Below are 20,683 nucleotides of genomic sequence, written 5' to 3' on the forward strand. Positions count from 1 at the left end.
GTTCTCCTATGGTTTTATAAACAAAGGAAGAGATTTCAAGAACAACAGGGAGGGATAGACTGGACTCATAGTAAAAGAAAGGTGATTACAAATATTGTTAAGCATTGTGGTAAAAAAATCAAATCTCCAGGGTACCTGGGTGGCTCAGTTGGTTAAGTATACGACTCTTGATCTCAGTTCAGGTCTTGATCTCAGGACTGTGCATTCAAGCCCTGTGTTGGGCTCCACAGTGTGGAGCCTACTTTAAAAAAAAAAAAAAAATCAAATCTCCAATAAGCCTCACTTTCCATAGATATAGTCACCCAAAATGGTACTTGGATGGCTAGGTGACCATAGAAATATTTTTCTCCCTTCTTACTTCGTTTGGAATTTCTTCTTCCTCCCTTTCCTGTTATCTGCAGCTTACCTGCACGTGGTCAAAATTATTCACCTCTCCTAAATGCCTAGACAGGCAGGTCTATGATGGCAAGATCAAAGTACCAAAGGAAAAGGGAAGTTGGTAGAATAACTTCTCGTGACACCCTCTTTCCCCTTCTGCTACCTCTCTGAACTCACTTTGGTGTCCTCGTCAGTCTCTAGCCTTTAAAACTAGGCTTCTCAAAGTGTGGTCCTCATTGCATCACCTACATCAGGATCACCAGGGAAAGCTTATAAAAAAGGTAGGTCTCTGAGCTATGCCTGTGGAATCAGAATCTCCAAAGTTGGGGCCCTGGGGACTGTGAAAGTTTTTTAGAGTGTCTGGTTGTTTGTATGGTTTCTTAATTATTTTATTTTTTGAGGAAATAGTATATTCATGTAATTCTGTACTCAAAAAATGTACAAAGGTATATGGTGAAAATTCTTTCTTCCAGTTATGTTTCCTCCCTCCCAGTTTTCCAGTTTCTCTATTATAGACAACTATAAATTCATTTATTTCATTTATTAACATCTCTTAGAAATCTTTTCATATTAGTACAAAGAAGTCTTTACATCCTGTTTTACAACTGCCTATTTTCCCACTGAATGGACGTACCATAACATATATGGTTTTTACTATATTTATTTGTACCAAAATTTACCATTTATTTTTTTGTTTGTGTTGTTTATATGTCAGGCAGACTTTAAAAATGCTTTTATGAAGTCAAAATGATCCATCTTTTCTCTTATGTTTTCTAGAGTTTGAGTTATATTTAGCAAGATGTTAGGCATTTTATTTTCCTTGGCACTTTCACATATTATGTTATTTTTAAAGTGTTTTGCTGTATAATTCCAGCTGGAAAATTCAACAGGATAAAATAACTACCATCCCATCAAGTGTTTTAAATGTTCAGAGCATGGCTAAGTCAACTTAAGACTATATAGGAATAGAAGTTCACCTATATTAGTGGTTTTATGATTCCCTCTTTTTTTTTTAACACTTAAATCTTTTCTTCTGTGTTTTAATAAGCCCTCCAGATGATTCTTCTCTACATCAAAGTTTGAAAACCACTTCTTCACCAGATCTCTTATCTATCTCTTCATCTCACCTCAGAAAGTTTCATCAAGCCTCAAAGATCTACTTTTATCACCACTGTGGTCTCTGTATTTTCCTGTAAGAAGACTTGGTACAGCATTAAGGAAAGCCCATTTCTTATGGTCTTACTGGCAGCATCACTTAGGGATGTTGCTTGTCTCAGGAACTGAACTGAGATAACTGAATGTGTTCAAAACATCTTACCACTCATGGTGTTGGTAGGTATTTTGACTTCTAAGAATTTCATTTCCTCATCTGTAAGACAGGAGACAACATTGCCTATCTCAAGAATGTAGTACATGTTAAACAATACTATGATCTAAAGTACACAGTAGAGTGCTTGACACACAGTGAGCAGTCAGTAAATGGCAGTTGGTATGAACAAGGTAGGCCAAAAGTTGTGAGGCTGTCTTCTGTCCCACACTGTACCAAGGGAGGAGATAAACACAGTTGGAAATAACAGGTGGTAACAGTGGAAAGGAAACAGGCTGGCCAATCCCTAGGGCTCAGAGAAGAAAGGAAAGAGGGCTTTTGAGAGCTGGCGAAAGACCCGGAATGTCCTTAGAGTTTTATGTTGGCAACAGGCCTCAGCCTCCCACAGCTGCTCACCTACCAACTCTTTGGAATTTTAGATTTCAGGCACGAGATGATTTATATGGTTGCTTGAGAGCAGTGAATAAATGAAGGGAAAAAGTGTCCATGAAAAGACCAGTTTAGTAAAACTTCTGGTTTTTCTTTCTTTGCTGGTGTACCCTGCCAAGACCTCCATCCAGACTTGGCTCACAGCTACTCTGCTCTGCGACCCACAGCTCGCTGGGGAGGTCACAAGCTGGTTATTATCCCATAACCACACCGCTTATCAAGCTTTGCCCTTGTCTTCTTCAGTGTGAATGCTTGGGCTCTTCACTACGCAATGAAAATAAACAGCTATGTAAATGGTCTCCTGGCTACTTGATCCAAACCATAAGGAAAACCTGCTTTACAAGCTTCCACTGAAACTTCTAGTAGAATAAGCAACTGATAATTCTACACCAAATGTCTGGCTTTTAGCCAGGACTAACAACTGTTCCCTTTTTATAAGCCACATTCTGGTGACCATGGAGAGTCAAAATAGACATTTTGATTCTAGAACATTTTTTTAAAAGAAGGTAAAATCACAGTGTCATTATGCAAGCTAACTATAGGTTTAGGATGAAGAAAAAGCTTAAAAACTTTAAATTGGTTGACTGTCAATCATTCATTAAAATATTACTGTTTTTCGAATTGTTGGTACTCATTGCTATTAGAGTAGGGTTGCCAGACTTAGCAAATAAAAACAAAGGGTGCCCAGTTAAATATGAATTTCAGATAAACAAGGGATAATTTTTTAGCAGAAGTATGTCCCATGTAATATTAATTATTTATAATATTTAGTACATGAGACATATTTATACTAATAAATTATTTGTTGTTTATCTGAAATTCAAATTTCACTAATCTGGCAACTTTAACTTAGATGCATTTTCACTATGATGCCAAGAAACATGAGAAGGGCAGGGTAACATTTTAAAATTCTGATGAGATAGTTGAACTTCTTTGCTAGGTCAAAAGATAATATGACCTTTTCTTTTTGCCATTTGTCCTCTATTAAAATTAATTTTGTATTTTCCACCAAGCTCTAGAGTTAGGGTTTTTATGATTCTTTTAAAATATGTGAGGGAAAGAATATAAAGTATTGAGTACTTGCTAGATGCCAAGCATTTTTCTAGGCATTTTAGATATTATACTACTTAAAATAATTTTCCTGTATAATTTCAGTTTGAGAGCACCTCAGCAGAATAAAATTATTATCATCTGGATGGATCTTTGTAATATATAGAGTGGCTAAGTCCATTTACGTCAATAAAAATTTATTAAACCCAAGATGAGTCAGATACTGTGCTACACAATAGCCCTAAAAAGGATAATATTTATTCATTTATCTTTAGGAAAAATATAGTCTTCATCTAAAGCACTAATGCCATTATTAGCAGCAGAACATATTAATTCAAACTTGAGAGGAAAATATAAATGAACTTTTAACAAATTTACCAATTATTCTTGCTTGTAGATATAATTATTTAGTCAACTAACATTTATTGAGTGGACACAAGTGCCAGGCAAAGAGGCTGAGGCTCTAGTTCCTGAACTCATATTGCTTACAGTCTGGTGGGGGAGACAGACAGTATGACCTTGGTTGCGAAGAACCTCCTAGAGTGTGAACCCAGTTATGCATTCCAAAAAGGCTCCCCACAGTCAACTGTGTGAGAGCACCTCAAAGACTCTGTACACTCAGCACGTGAATTCAGATGACCCACTTGGCACAGTCTGGAAATCCTAAAGAGTTACAATGGGAAGCAAGTAAATAGACTTCTCTAAGAATTAAGTGTAAATATAATTTACAGGAATTGCCTTGGTGACTGACGTCAGACTACGTAACACAGGTACACATTGTACTACTTGGGCTGACAATATCCCATTGGTAGATGAGGTCTACTTGAGTGTAATTGCAATTCTGTTTTTCAAATAGTCTATCATAAGGCAGACAGAATATTCCATGGTGATAGGTAGAATGTGATAGGTTTTTTTCCATGAGGGAATGTCATGGGCATTCTTGTTAGGAAATGCTTGACAACAAAGACAAATAGTACACATTTGCTGAAGATACAAATCTCATATACTTATTTGTATGAATACTCACATATATTCACAAATAATCACAAATCTTTTGAAAGATTAAAGAACCAGAGCTACCTTACAACTGTAAGTGCTTGGTCAGATGCAGTGCCTCTTAAACTCAGAGTTGACTTGATAACAGTGGTTGGCATTCATGTTCTTAACATCATACGTCCTGTGGGTGTTTGAGATACTCAGATAGGCTGCAACCAGGAATTCAGAGGGAAGTAAAGCACTGAGACAATCCTCCAGTTTCGTTTAAATTAAAAAAAAAAATCCAAGATGACTGAATTGAGTGTTTGGAGACATCAGTTTTTTAGATTCTATAACTACTTAAGTTTTCCTTTTGACACACTTACTCTTTAAAGACACAATATAAGAGTATGTGAATATATCATTGAGGATATTCAAATTTTAATCAAGTCTGGTTGTTCATGTGGTTAAAGCCTCCAGTGGATTCACTCATGATTTTCAGCACCAGTGTCTTCACTTCTCTTTCATTAACGTTTAGGTGTGGGTGACCTGAAACAAATTCCATAGTGTGTTTGGGTTACCCAGGACCACCTCCAATGTATTTAGAGAGGAAGCCTAGTTAAGTGAATAGTCTTAAGGACAAGAAGTCATCAAAGGGCAGTATGCAGAACAAGATGTTAGTGTAAGGGAGAAGAATTCCTACTAGTTCTGCTTTGATGATAAGCAAGTGTGAGATGAGTTATAAACATAGGGCCATTCCTGTTTCTCCATTGGGTGCCCTTCCATCTTTTCCTGAATATCTGCAGTGAATTCTGCCCTGATTTGCCATAACTCAGTGTCAAGTTAAAATGAACCTTACTATTTATTTCCTCAATTTGATTGTATTTGAGGCTCTTATTCTAATGCCAGTCAACTTTTGGGAAATCATCAACTTAGGACTAATTAAAGGCAAAATAATTACCAAACATCCTGCCACAGTGGAATTTGCTTTTTTCAGTAGTCTATACAAAGTCTCAATTTAATTTTTTACAAAATAATTAGTCAACTGTAATCTTTTCTGTCCCTGTTTAATGTAACTCAACAAATGTTTATCAAGAGGCTGCTTTGCACTCTGTGACGGTAATATTCAAATAGGTAAGGATTAGAGTCTTAGAATTTTATAGTTTGCAGCCAGGAATAACTTTATAAATCACCTGGCCTATGTTCCTTACTTTACAGAAGATGAAACTTCTTTTTTTTTAAGATTTTACTTCTTTGTCAGAGAGTGAGAGAGCGCAAGCAGGGGAAGTGGCAGGCAGAGGGAGAGGGAGAGGGAGAAGCAGATTCCCCGCTGAGCAGAAAGCCCGATGCAGGGCTCCATCCCAGGACCCCAAGATCATGACCTGAGCCAAAGGCAGATGCTTAACCAACTGAGCCACCCAGACATCCCTGCAACTTCTCAATCAACGAGAAATTTCATACATAGAAAGTAAGTTAGGATCAGGCCACCTACTTTAAATTACAAGTTACCATTTATTCTCTTTCAGAGTGCTGTGTGTACTTTCAGTAAAAGTTTGAGTTCATTCCAAACCATCTTTCCAAGGGAATGAGGAAGGTGGGATTTAGGATTAGAAATCATGGTATTGCCCTTTTTCTTCCTTGCTGGGATAGAAAAGCCCAACTCCCACCTCCCCAGAGGATATAGAAGGGCAGTAAACCAGCTTCTCATGCATCTCTTGGCTGCCTCTACTCTTTGACCAAACCTTATCCTCCCCAATGCTTTATGTGGCTCACCTGCCAGGATTGTAGATGTTTTCATTACTGGAAAAGAGATGGAATCCAAGGGCTTTAAAGGAACAGACAAAGCAACATTCCCAATTGCACATACATTTTCAAAGACATTCAGTTCCAGTATATATTCCAAGGCAAAAGGTTTTTTATTTTTTCCATGATGGTTCATAATCACATGATTGGATACAATGGGAACAAATGAGTTTTTTACCATTAGATCTTGAGAAATACATAAATACAAGTTATCCTTTTAAATCATATAGATAAACAGAATTTGAAAGGATAGAGATCCTTTTGAGTGGCTATCTGTGAATGTTGAGCTTATGAGTGATTTTTCTTTGAGATTTTGCTTATTTCTGTGATTATTTCCAATGAATAAATAACCAGGAGAAAAATTTTTAAATCATGCTTCTTAATTTGTCAAGAGCATACAGATATGGTAATAAGGATAACTACATTTTCACCTGAAACTATTATTACACTGTATAATAACTAGCTGGAATTTAAATTAAAATTTGGAGGAAAAAAATTCTCAAATGAATAATTTCAACGCATCAATTTATACATAAATCTGAATTTAATTTTAAATATAAATTTAATAAATGGCATTTTAGTGAAAAAAATAGAATAACTATATTCTTTGTGTGGTGGTATACAAATGCAGAGACAAAACAAACAAGCAAACTGAATGGTTAAAAAGGATTAAAGACCATGGAATATTATGAATCAAACTAATGTCTATTGGTAGGGATCGGTTCAATTCAATGCAAGACTATGAGCATATAAAAAGGATGTTGTATATTTGCATATATTACATGAGAAAATGTCCATCATAAATGTTACATAACTTGATGTGTAGTATGAACCTATTTAAGTTAAAGAGCACTGAAAGGACATATTAAACTCTTAGAAGTATTTTGTTTTATTCTGAGGGTGGGATTACAAGGAAAATTTAACTTTCCTACTTTTATACTATATTAGTTTGCTAGAACCGCCATAACAAAATACCGCAGATTGGGTGCCTTAAACAACAGAAATTTATTTCTCACAATTCTGAAGGCTAGAAGTCCAAGATCAAGGTGTCAGCAGGTTTGGTTTCTTTTGTGTCCTCTCTCTTTGCTTTGCAGGTGACCACTTTCTCCCTGTCTTCACACAAGGATCCCTAGGTCTATGGGTTATCTCCTGAATCTCGTCTTATAAAAACACCAGTCAAATTGGATTAGGACCTATCCTAAAGGCCTTATTTTAACTTAATCATCTCTTTAAAGACCTTAACTCTAAATACGAATATGCTGAGGCACTAGGTTAGGACTTCAACATATGAATTTGGGGAGTGTTGAGAGGGGGCACAATTCAGCCCATAACATATACTTTAGTATTTTCTTAATTTTTTTTCTCCTATAAATTTAATTTTACAACCAGCAAACAACCATAAATATTCAACTTTGAACAGCACTATTCAAGTAAATAAATATTGTGTATTTCTGTCTTCCAGGAGGAAATGGTTCCTGGATAATGGTTCTTATCTGTGCAAGTATTTTCTTATGGCGGCTTGTGATTTCATTATTCATTTAATTTTATAATCATTACTATTTTACATTTTCTTTAAATATGGGTCCTTCGAGATTCTATTTTTTCTAAGTATAAAATTCCAGGGGCGCCTGGGTAGCTCAGTTGGTTAAGCGGCTGCCTTCGGCTCAGGTCATGATCCCGGGGTTCTGGGATCAAGCCCCGCGTCAGGCTCCCCGCTCAGTGGAGAGCCTACTTCTCCCTCTCCCTCTGCCTGACACTCTGCCTACTTGTGCCCTCTCTCTGTCTCTGTCAAATAAATAAATAAAATCTTCTAAAATAAATAAATAAATATAAAATTCCAGTATAACTATGGAAAGTAAGCATAGATAAAATGGTATTAGCTAAATGATCTTCGATAAAAAATATGACTTCTTAATCCTGAGTTCATAAAGTCATCATGAGGATCATAAACTCATATCTACACTGGGATTATTTTGAGCAAATCTGTTTCAATGCTATTGATGAATATGGAAAAAGATATAAAATATTTAAGTTTGATTATTAGACCTATAAATTACAGTCTTTCCTAAGTTTTATTAGTGATGCATTTTGTTGTATAATATGTATGTGTTATGTTGCATTTGCTGTATTATGTTGTATAAATAAGAAAACTATTTCAGGGATGCCTGGGTGGCTTAGCCGGTTAAATGTCTGCCTTTGGCTCAGGTCATGATCCCAGGGTCCTGGGATCGAGTCCCACATCAGGCTCCTTGCTTGGTGGGGAGCCTACTTCTCCCTCTGCCTGCCGCTCCCGGTGCTTGTGCTCTCTCTCTCTCTCTCTGACAAATAAAATCTTTAAAAATTAAAAAAAAATGGAATATGTTTAAAAAAAGAACTATTCCAGTGAGTGGAAAAAGAAAAGCATAATTTCTTTTATTTTTTTTAAAGAACTTTTTTTTAAGATTTTATTTAATTATTTGAGAGAGAGAGAATGAGAGATAGAGAGCACGAGAGGGAAGAGGGTCAGAGGGAGAAGCAGACTCCCCGCTGAGCAGGGAGCCCGATGTGGGACTCAATCCCGGGACTCCAGGATCATGACCTGAGCTGAAGGGAGTCGCTCAACCAACTGAGCCACCCAGGCACCCAAGCATAATTTCTTTTAAAATCCTAGGAAAGTTGATAGTAATAGAGTTTGAATATTAAATTTTTCTATATATAATCTCAATATCCTATCTAATAAGCTAAGGATTTATATATGTATTTATGCAAATGATGAGAAAAGATCAAGCTATAGATTTCATTTCCAATGAGCTTGCAGTCAAGTTGAGGAGGGACAGATAACAAAAATGAAAGGATGACTAGTACAAGGTAGTAAGTAATGGCAAATTATGATTGGTGTTGTAGGTCTAAGAAAACATAAAATCATTATGAATTTGGGTAACTGGAGGAGGTACTGGAAAGGAGTTGTGACTAGATCCAGGCCTTGAAGGATTGGCAATAAATAGACAGAAGGAAAAAGGAGGTAGGATCTCCCAGACAAGATGATAATATGGAGATGAGGGTAGAGATAACGGTAATGAGAATGATGCACTTTGAGAACAATTAGTACATTGTAGAGTTAGAGAGAATGAGAATATGATATGAAAAACAAAGCTGAATAAGTAAGTACATGCTAAGTTACAGAGAACTGTGAAAGCAAGGGAGAGAAGTTTGGAACTGACCCCATTAGACAACTGGAGCCAGTTTTTATTTCCAAGGAGGGGAAAGAAAATGTTAGAGATTAGAGAGACTCACCTGGCAGCAGTATGTAAAGCCATCTGGAGGAAGGAAGATTTTCAGAGAACACAACTAGGTTGCATGTGCTTAAGGTGAGAGAGAAGGATAGTTGTAAGAGATATTTCAAAGGAAGAAATGACCGGGTTGTAATACAAAAGAAAATACTTATTTGACCCAGCTTGTTCCCTGACCTCTGTAGCATCCCCTCCCCAGAGATGGAGCCATATAAATACCCTCCTGATCCCAGTTTCCAGAACCTATTCTAATCTCAGAAATTAAATACTTCTTAGCTCTAGGCTAACACTCAGTGGTTCAGCATCAGATCTTTCTCTCGTGGGGTCCAAGTTTGATTACTATGCTTCTTCTTAAAATTGAGACTTGAGACTTGATCCCTTATTAATTTCCCTTTTTAGAATCTTTTAATTACTCTAGTTCCCTATTAGGATTGGGTTCTGCCTTATTCTTGCCAGTTCCCCTTCCAAGAATGAATGTTTTCCTTGAAACTAAAATAACAAAAACAAACAAATCTGAGAAAAAAAAATAATAAGCCAAAATGGTAAATGTGATTATTTGCATAGTAAGATTACTCTTTCATTTTGCTTTCTTGGTTATCTAAGCTTTCTTGATGAAGCATGCAGTTTATTTTTTAATACAAAAACAAAAAATAAACATAAGCATTAAAGGGAAAAATAATTGGTTGATATGAGTTATTGCTTACAATACCAAAGTTGATGGCATTGTTAAGATAAGAAACACATCTTGTCAAAGGAAATAAAAAAAGAAACTCATTTCCTGCTTATGGGTGAAAAGCATGAGGACATTGCTTCATTCTAACAAATTCAGAGAAATCATCTGCCTTCTCAGTTCTCATTCTAACATGGAAATAGTGTTTTCTGTATAAGTTTAGCCACAAGGAGCCGTGGGATAAGGCTGTGTGCCCTGAGGAGACAGGCTGGTTTCAGTCAGTAACTTGTTGGCATATAATACTCAGTTCTTTTTAGGCAGTACAAAACTGCTTTGACCTGATCTGACAACTATTTCCTAATGGTTACATCTAGGCCAGACACAGAATAGAAATTTGACCTGAGAAGTCTTCCTTTAAGAACTGACCTAAAAATATTTTTCTCCTCCGGTTTTGGAGGATATTTGTCTCTAATGATGAGAACTCTGATGACATATAAGGGTGTTCACAGTTGAACTCTGACCACCCACCTGAGTGGAGTCAACTTAATGAGAGTATACAGGTGCCACATTAGCCCCCATCCCAACTGAGCCCTACATCCTCCCAGGGAGTATGGCACCACCATTAGGCAGTGATGTGGATGACTCTTGGGTATAGGAAAGTGATCCCTTATCCCCCAGAAGAGCTTCAGTCAAAAAGGGCTCCTTATCATCTAAGCCAGCGAGTCTCAACCCTAGCCACACCACAAAATCACTTGAGGAGTTTGTAAAAATTATCACTGTCTATGCTCCCCCCATTTTAATTAAATCAGAATCTCTTGTGAGTATGGCCCAAGCATCAATGTTGGTTTTTGTTTAACACCCCATGGTTAAGAGTCACCAGTGTAGGCAATCTAGATGTTTCAAGGAACAGAACAGAATCAATGCAGTTACTCTGAGCTGATACTGCACCTAGAAAACCCCAGTGTTCAGGAGAATGCTGGGAGAGTTACAACCCCTGGGAAGCTCACCTTGGTATACCATCAGACTTGCTTGCCCTGGCACCATAACTCCTGCTGCCTATGATATACATGAATGACACTAGCCTATGTGACCCTGAGCCTACAACGAAAATTTATGCTAATCTGTTTGCCCCATTCTGTGGCTGGATGCAAGTGTGCGCGTACACACACCCTTCCACCTGGGTTCTACAACAAAGCATTAAATGCTACTGGGTTTGTTTGTTTGTTTTCTCAAATGCAGACTTTTCCTTTCTACAACCTTATCTTTTGGATCTGATATGTTCTGTATATAATTATATTTTGTCATGTCTGTTCACCCTAAAACCATTGCTCCGTGGAGATCTTTGTTCTACTTTACTGGCTCCAAAAATGAATCTAACCTACCTGGGCAGTTAGCCATTGTCATCACTTGCTCACATTTAAAATCACTAATCCTAGTGTCACTATGACACAATATTGAAAAAGTATAAAATTGTAAAGATCTTTGTAAAATTCATTTAAATTCTCAACTCCTTTAAAGCAAATTCATACTCTACCCATTGAAATTTTTTGCCTTATTTCTGTTTTTAAAAAATAATCTCAATCTCTGTGGACTTCAATTTCCTCATCTTTAAATGAGAGGATTACGGGGTGCCTGGGTGGCTCAGTCAGTTGAGTGTCTGCCTTCGGCTTGGGTCATGATCTCAGGGTCCTGGGATCAGCCCCATATGGAGCTCTCTGCTCATTGGGGAGTCTGGTACTCCCTCTCACTCTCCCTCTGTGCTCTCTCTCTCTTTCTCTCTCTCAAATAAATAAAATATTTAAAATAAATCAATAAAATGAGGGGATTGGGGCACCTGGGTGGCTCTGTTGGTTAAGCATCCGACTCTTGATTTCAGCTCAGGTCATGATCTCAGGGTCCTGGGATCAAGCCCCGTGTAAGGCTCCATGCTCAGCATGGAGTCTGCTTGTCCCTCTCCCTCCCCCTTTACCCCTCCTCCACTGCTCCTCTCCCACCCTGCCCCATGCATGCATGAGCTCTCTCTAAAATAAATAAATACATAAATACATAAAATCTTGAAAAAAAAATAAAATAAAATGAGGGGATTAGACAAGATAATCAAGTCCCATCTAACTCTCTGACTTTATGAGTCATTTCTACAACTTATTTTTCCCCTAACCCATGGGAAACAATCCTAAACAATCCATACTAGGTATTGTTTTTAACAAAACATATTTACCGGGGCGCCTGGGTGGCTCAGTTGGTTAAGCGACTGCCTTTGGCTCAGGTCATGATCCCAGGGTCCTGGGATCTAAACCCGCATCAGGATCCCTGCTCCGCGGGAGGCCCGCTTCTCCCTCTCCCACTCCCCCTGCTTGTGTTCCCTCTCTCACTGTTTCTCTCTCTGTCAAATAAATAAAATCTTAAAAAAAAAAAACATATTTACCCATGAGATAGGATATATTTTGAAATAAATTTTTTTAAAAGGCATTTCTTTCTAATAAAATCAGAAGAGCTCGTTTCAAGTCCTAGTTCTTCTAAGTCATGTAACTTTGGGCAAAGTGCCAAGGTGGCTTAGTGTTCACATTTGTTATTGTTAAAATCACTACCATTTACCTCAAAAAGGGCCTTAAATATTGAAGTACTTATGAATGAAATAGGGGTTTATTTTCTATTAAGTGGTTGCAAGGAAAAAATGAGATAAAATGACCAAAACCTCTGAAAAGTTTTAAAAAAACTTTAAAATTTTTACCAATGCAAGGTCTTTGTAGCAAATCTTGATTTACATATGTGTGAGCTAATATAGGCATTTTCACATTCCATGCCTTTCTGAAATTGGAAACTGTGATAAAGTGATCTTTTTTTCAATGCACTCAATTCTAAAAAACACACTTCAGCTGGACTCTAACAGTATTTCACCTCTGAAAAGTAATTTATAGTGTCTGAAATATGCTCACTCAAATTATGTAATCTTCCCAAACAAATTTTGACAGGAAAGGCAGGTATTTGCAATCCCATTTTTCAGATGTGAAAACTGAGACCGAGTATGATTTCTTTTCACTATGCCAGAAGTTTTCTAATTGTTCCATGTTTAACGTGCTTACTAAGATCTCAAGGAGATATGTGGTTTGTTTTTTGTTTTGGGGTTTTTTTTTTTTTTTTTAGTTCTAATCTAGAACTAGAAGCTCAGAATCACGCATCTGATTTTAAAGTGGATTATATTACTACATATTTTGTCCACACCCATGGCTTTTGTAAACTGCATCATGACTGTGTTTAAGAAACTTGCCATAAAACCCCATAGGCTTCTCTTGCTGTTGCGGAAGTAGGCCTCAATGCACACCAAACTGGAAAATCATGTTATAACCATCCATACCAACTTGTCTGAAATCTAACTTGAGAAAAGGTTAATTGTAAATATCTCCAAAGGAATTTGGTCCTGAAAGAATGTGAAAAAATGGGCATGAACAGCAGGCCACGCCTCTAAATTTAGGAAGGCATTCAGTGGCTAGTGTCTATGTGGAGAGACCAGGAAGAGTCATAAGGCCGCAGGGAGTTTCCAGGGGTGATGACAGACCATCTCCTCCTCTTCCCACAAGATAGAAGTGGGGATTTCTTCCATTGCTGAACAGTCCTTAGGACTTCCCCAGGCTCCTTAAGAAAAGGTACCAAAATGGAGATCCCCACTGTTGGGGACTCCTGAAGGTTCCTTTAAGCTGGGGTTCTTAACCCAAGCTGCATTTGAGAAACACTGGGGGAGTTTATAAAATACATCCCTGGACTCCATCCCAGATCAGTGAAATCACTTGGCTGGAGATGACAGGCTTAGGTTGTTTTAGAACCTTCTGGGTGAGGTTACTATAGAGAAGTTGAGAACCACTGCTTTAGGCTCTCTGCCTGATCACCACAAGGGCCCTTGCACCCCACTTTCATGATCACTCAGAAAACTGGAGCATATGAAGATTTGGGGTTTGACACTCTTTTTCTTTCCTATCCTTCAATAGCCCTTCTCCATCCCTCTTCATATACCTAGTGCTCTTATGTTCTATTTGTTTCTGCCTCTCTCCTATATCTCCTCTCCTACAGACATCAGTTCACAGGAAATGATCAGGAACCCATTTACATTAAAATATATAAAATTGATTACCTTAAATGACCATTCTGGTCAGTGGCCTTAATATATTATTCATGTATACTATAGAATACAGTTAAGGGAATAGAGCTTTTATATACCATGGACAATGGGCTTTGGTGGGGTGCCCCCATACCACATCCTCCATGACACCCATGCTTAGGAAAAGCAGCATCTGTTTGTCCAGAAGAAGCCTGCTTCCTTTGCCCTACTGATCAGAACTCTGAGGGCTTCACTTGACACAAATGTGTTTTGGTTGGGTGCCCTTGGGAGCAAACTCTACAAAACCTAAAAGAAGCAGAGAAACAGAAAAAAGTATGTGTTGCCATCCAAAGACATTCTGTATGACTTGAAAAGTGATCCGAAAGCAGAAAAATTCTGTTATGCCAAGGACCAGCTCCCCTTTCCCTGAAAAAGGAATATTTTGCTCTGAGCAAACATAAGGCGATGGAATATAATTCAGGAGTAAGAAATCAAATATTTAGCTGTATCTTATTTAACTGTATGATAAACAGTCAAAACCAAACTGGATGTATCTTGTGTGGTTTGAATTGAAGCCGATAGATCAGCGAGAGTGTGAAGGATGAGTCATTTCATGCTTTCAGGATGTTTCACAGGAGAATGGGCACTGCTGCCCAAACAGTGCAGGTTTGAAACAATCCAAACAGCAAAAGCCCTGTGCTCATCACAACCTCTTTCCATCAAAATCAGTTTTACTGTGTTTACATCCTCTGGGAAAGTCACCACAGAACAAATAATGAGACTTTTGTGCATACAGCATAGCAGTTATCAGAAGAAACCAAAAAGTTGTCCTTTTAGAGTGGCTGGTTTAAAATATTTATTTACTGAATGCAACCAATGTTTGAGCCCAGAGTGCTTATTAAATATCATGTCCAGGATTTGAAATGTGACAAGCTAACTTCATTATAAATGACATACGAATAATGTGGGAGACTTAACTATGTTGCTAACTCACCCAAGAGCTCTGAACCAAATTTCTGTGAGTAATGTGTTATCAGAGAAGGTGAGGGGCAAAGAGATAGAGCAGATAAGTCTATATTCTGTCCTAAGACCTAACGTGTGACTGATGAAGGGCTGTCACGGTCAAGGATGAGAAGAGAACAAACGGACAATTGATACAAATACATTAAATTCACAAAAACTCTTCAGGACCTGACTTTATAAAACAGAAGCAGCACCAGCCAAGACATTTTTAGATGGCCCTTTTGTGGTAAAAATAATTTGAGGTTATTCTATTCTTAGAAGTTTGGAAGGAATCTGTTGACATATGGCTCTAACAAATTACAAACACCCCCAAATTTTTGTTAGGAAAACATACTGCCAACTATGAAACGTGTAGCTCATTACTATTTGGGAAATGCTTCTATAATAATTTAATAATAATCATAGCACTACTTTTAACTTCTGACTGTTTTAGAAATACTATCAACCGTATCCTGTTGGCTAACTTCACATTAGAGGTTTCGAATTTACTGTGATAACAGAAGTAATAATAATAATAATAATGGCATCTAACATTCATTAAACCCTATCCATGTGCCCAGAGTTGGGTCAGGAACTTTGTGTGTATTATGCCATAAAATCATCATTGTTTCCATTTTTGCCTCTGAGGAAAGTGGCTCTGAGAAGTGAAGTGACTTGCCCAGTCATGGCCACTCTGCATGGGCTGCAGATTTCAGTTCCAGGTTCATCTAGTTTGCATATCCTTGCTCTTATTCACTACACTAGATTGTTTCCTCATAGAAATTCATCAGCAAACTAAGAAAATACAGTCTAGCTAAGCTATAAGGTGGAAATATAGACCTGTCCAGTTGGGTAATACTGAAATATTTCTCTAGCACTTTATATCACTTAGTAGCATTTTTATTTTTTTTTAAAGATTTTATTTATTTATTTGAGAGAGAGAGAATGAGAGAGAGAGAGCACATGAGAGGGGGGAGGGTCAGAGGGAGAAGCAGACTCCCCACCAAGCAGGGAGCCCGATGCAGGACTCCATCCAGGGACTCCAGGACCATGACCTGAGCCGAAGGCAGTCGCTTAAACGACTGAGCCACCCAGGCGCCCCACTTAGTAGCATTTTTAAAAAAAATTTTGTGGAAGACAAAATAAAACAAGAAAATAAACATTATGTTATGGGAGAAAATCTTCACAACTTTGAGGCAAGCAAAGGCTTCTTGAGATACAAGCTCAAATAATAAAGAAAAAATTTGGTAAGTTGAACTACATCAAAATGTCTTCTCTTCAAGGGACACAAGTACGAAAATGAAAGCAATCTGTCCACTGGGAGAAAATATATGTGGTGCAAATACCTGACAAAGGACGTGTGCCCAGAATATATAGAGAATTCTTACCACTCAGTAAGAAAACAACCCAGTTAAAACCGTGGGCAAGTGACTTGAACTGCTACGTTACCAAAGAAGATATATGGATGGCTGATAAGCAAATGAAAAGACACTTAACACTATTAGTCATAGAGAAATGCAAATTTAAACCACAAGGAGATACCACTACCCACCTACTAGTATAGCTAAAATTAAAAAGACTGAAAATATCAAGTGTTCCCAAGGATGTAAGAGCAACTAGAATGCTCATATGTTGCTGGTGAGAATGTAAAATGGTACAATACTTTGGAAAACAGTTTGGCAGTTTCTTATAAAGTTAAATATGTACTTACCATATGACCCAGCAATTGTAGGGATTTACCCAAGAGAAATGAGAACATAGCCATGCAAAGTTTTATACAGAAACAAATTATTTTATTTTTTTTAAAGATTTTATTTATTTATTTGACAGAGAGAGACACAGCAAGAGAGGGAACACAAGTGAGGGAGAGGGAGAAGCAGGCTTCCCGCCGAGCAGGGAGCCCGATGTGGGGCTTGATGTGGGGCTCGATCCCAGGACCCCGGGATCATGACCTGAGCCGAAGGCAGATGCTTAATGACTGAGCCACCCAGGTGCCCCAATATACAGAAACATTTTAGAATGTTTATTCACCTTTACTTGTAAGAGTTCCCAACTTGGAAACAAATCAAATGGCCATAAACTGATGAATTAATAAACAAGTTGTGGTACATCCGTAAAATAGAATACTCCTCAGAAATAAAAATGAACTACTGATATATGCGATAATATGGATGTCTTCAAAAATTATGCTGAATGAGAGATACCAGACACAAAGAGTATATACTGTAACAGTTCCATCTATAGAAATTCTAGATGATCTGCATCATCTATTTTTCTCTATTGGATCTTTCCTATTAGAATAAAACACGTTGTTCTTTCTCCCACACCCAACCCATCATTAAAGAACACATCAGTTGTTGCCTGGAGCCAGGGTTGGGGAGATAAATTTACTGCAAAGAAAGGAGCAAAAGGAAGCTTTTTGACCTGATAGAAATGTTCTATATCCTCATTGTGGTCATAGTTACATGTGTATAAATGTGTCAAATTCATGAAAGACACACTTAAAATGAGTGTTTTGAACTGTATGTAAACTACATCTGTGTGTGTGTGTGTGTGTGTTTGTGTGTGTGTGTGTGTGTGTAAAGTTAAATGTTAGCAAATGGTAAAACAGCAAGGAAGAATGGGAATGTGGTGTTGATGTCATTTTTAAGTAGGTAGAAGCAGGGAGACCAATTAGGAGATTATTATAGGAGAGAGACGATGATGATTTAGTTAGACCCTAATGGCAGCAATAGAGATAGTGAAAAGTGATCTGATTTGGATAGATCTTGAAGGCAGAGCCAATCGGATTCACTCATAAATTGTATTTGGGGTGTGAGTAAGAGAGAGGAGTCAGGTACGAGTCCAAGATATTAAGCCTGAGCAACTGTGAGGATGGCATTGAGTTGGCACAAGCCTTCATGGAGAGGTCTTCAGGGAAAGACCAGGAATTCAATTAGGACATGTTAAGTTTGAGATATATGTTAGACATCCAAGTAGAGATATTGAGTAGGCAGATATGAATCTAGAGTTCAGAGGAGAATTCTAGACTGAACGTATATGTTTAGAAGTCATTGCCCTATTTATGGTTTTTAAAGCACCAGACTGGATGAGTTCACCAAGAGAGTAGAGAGAGAAAAGAGTTCCAAGGACTGAGCCTGTCACACTTCAATGTCAAGAAGTCAAGGAGAGGAAGAGAAACCAGGTTGGAGACAGAAGGATAGACCAATGAGCAAGGAGGAAAACCAGGAGTGTGCATTTTTTTCCTAGAAACCTGGGGGGGGGGGTGTTTTTATTTATTTTTTTTAAGATTTTTTTATTTATTCATTTGAGAGAGAGAGAGGGAGCACGAGCAGGGGGAGGGGTAGTGTCAGAGGGAGAGGGAGAAGCAGACTCCCCGATGAGCAGGGTCCCCAAGGTGGGGCTCAATCCCAAGACCCCGGGATCATGACCTCAGCCAAAGGCTGATGCTTAACTGACTGAGCCACCCAGATGCCCCTGGGAAAAGTGTTATTGAAAAGGGAATGAGGGCGCCTGGGTGGCTCAGTTGGTTGAGCGACTGCCTTCGGCTCAGGTCATGATCCCAGGGTCCTGGGGTCGAGTCCCATATCGGGCTCCCTGCTCAGCAGGGAGTCTGCTTCTCCCTCTGACCCTCTTCCCTCTCATGCTCTCTATCTCTCATTCTCTCTCTCTCTCAAATAAATAAATAAAATCTTTAAAAAAAAAAAAAAAAGGAAAAGGGAATGAATACCTGTGCTAAATCCTACTGACAGTTCAAGTAAATTGAGGACTGAGCCGACCATTGGATTTGGCAATGTGATGGTCCATGGTAACTTTGACAAGAGTAGTTTGGTGGAGTAGCGGGGCAAGGCCTCACTGGAGAGAGTTAAACCAAGTGTGTGAGGAAAGTGAATGGAGACAGCAGTGTAAAAAAAAAATTTAAAGGACTCTTGTTATAACAAGGGAAGTAAAATGGCACAGGAACCAAAGGGAAAAGGAGGGATAGAGAAAGGACTTAGGAGACATAAAAGAAATTAACAGGGTTGATGCTGATGAGAATGACCCGGGAGAGAGGAAGAATTGGCAATGCGGGGAAGAGGAGGGATGACTACCAGTACAAGGTCTTTGAGTTAGCAGGAGGGGTTGGGAGTGAGCAGCAGGATAGGCCATAATTTGAGAAACGTAAAACAGGAAAGGACCCTCAATCAGACTTCCAATGACACATATGTCGTGATTCTCTGGGTGCTCCCAGTGTAGCCCTGGCTCGATATCTTCCAGATGTGGACCATAAAGAAAACCCTCCCCTTGCTCGACTGAATGCCTGGCCTCTCACCCCACTATGACCCTGGCTGGCTGTCCATGCCACGAATCCTATTGCCAAGTTTCTGAATGTTGCAAACACCCTTCTCCGATTTATGGGATGTGACGTTTCCTTAAAAGTAGCAAATACATTTCTTTTTCTCTTAATTCTGACATTTTTCACGTTTGATGGATGTTGAATTATTCTCCCAAATAGTTTCTGGCAGGATGAAACCAAGTGAGCTTATTTTAGCTCTCCGTTGTTTTTCCTGCGGCATTTTCTCTTATGCCAGCCCAGCTAAGGAATGAGGCATGGTGGTGAGTGGCTGCTGTGGAACTAGCAGGCTGTGTTCCTAATCCAGGAGGTAGGTCAGGGAGCAGTCCTGTGGAGTCCACAGAAACCACAAAGTTAAAAAAAAAAAAACACTTTGTAAACAAAGCCACTAAAAAAACAATAAGGGTTACATAAAGTCTCTGACTGGCCAGTTATATCATCTGAGATGCAGTACAAGAATTTTTAGCAAAAAACCCCAAGGTATATATCGTAGGATGAAGCCTTAATACCCTTGCCTGATCAGTTCAACCACTGTAGTAGTGATGCCTTGACTGCCAGGAGCATAAATATTTTGAAAGTCTTTGCCATTTGTATTATTATAAGAGTGAGTTTCTAGTTTCCATGTGATAGAATTGAAGTACATGCTGCTATAATTACCTTCCTATCTCTGGTTATGCTGCAGGAAAAAATATGGTTATGTGAATTCATTCAAAAACTTTAACAACAGCCTTCTATGTGTCAGGCGTTGTTCTAGCCAGCGGGGATTTTAAAATGATGAAGGCATGCTTCCTGCTTTTTGGGATCTCACTGTCTAGTTGGGGAGACAAACAAGAAGGGAAGTGCAGTAGGTGGTAAATGCATTGAAAGTGATCGATAGGTTATTAGATCTATCCTTAGCCCACCTGGGGGGGTCTGAGAGGCTGAGAGGCCTCTAGAAGTTTCACAGATCATGGGAACACCAGAAACCAAACAGACGACAAGATGAATGGGGAACCCATGATGTTCAACATTTCTGAACCACAGAGTAGGAAATTGGGATGGGTTGAGCCTTAGAGCTAGAGCGGCAGGCAAAGGTAAATAGGGGCCAGCCTTGAATGCCACATGAAGGCATCAAGTAGGTAGTGGACATCTACTGGAGGCTTTAACAGGGGAGTGACGTGGTCAAATCTTTCTTTCTTTCTTAATTAAGTAAATAAGTAAGTAAGTAAGTAGGCTCTACACCCGACGTGGGGCTTGAACTCATGACCCTGAGATCAAGAGTTGCATGTTCTATTCAACTGAGCCAGCCAGGTGCCCCTCAAATTTTTATTTTATTTTATCTTATTTTTTTAAAAGATTTTATTTATTTATTTGA

The sequence above is a fragment of the Eumetopias jubatus genome, unplaced genomic scaffold (genome assembly GCF_037043125.1).
Source record: "Eumetopias jubatus isolate StellerSeaLion01/CBP00866 unplaced genomic scaffold, mEumJub1_p1.0 scaffold_4, whole genome shotgun sequence".
Classification (NCBI taxonomy): domain Eukaryota; kingdom Metazoa; phylum Chordata; class Mammalia; order Carnivora; family Otariidae; genus Eumetopias; species Eumetopias jubatus.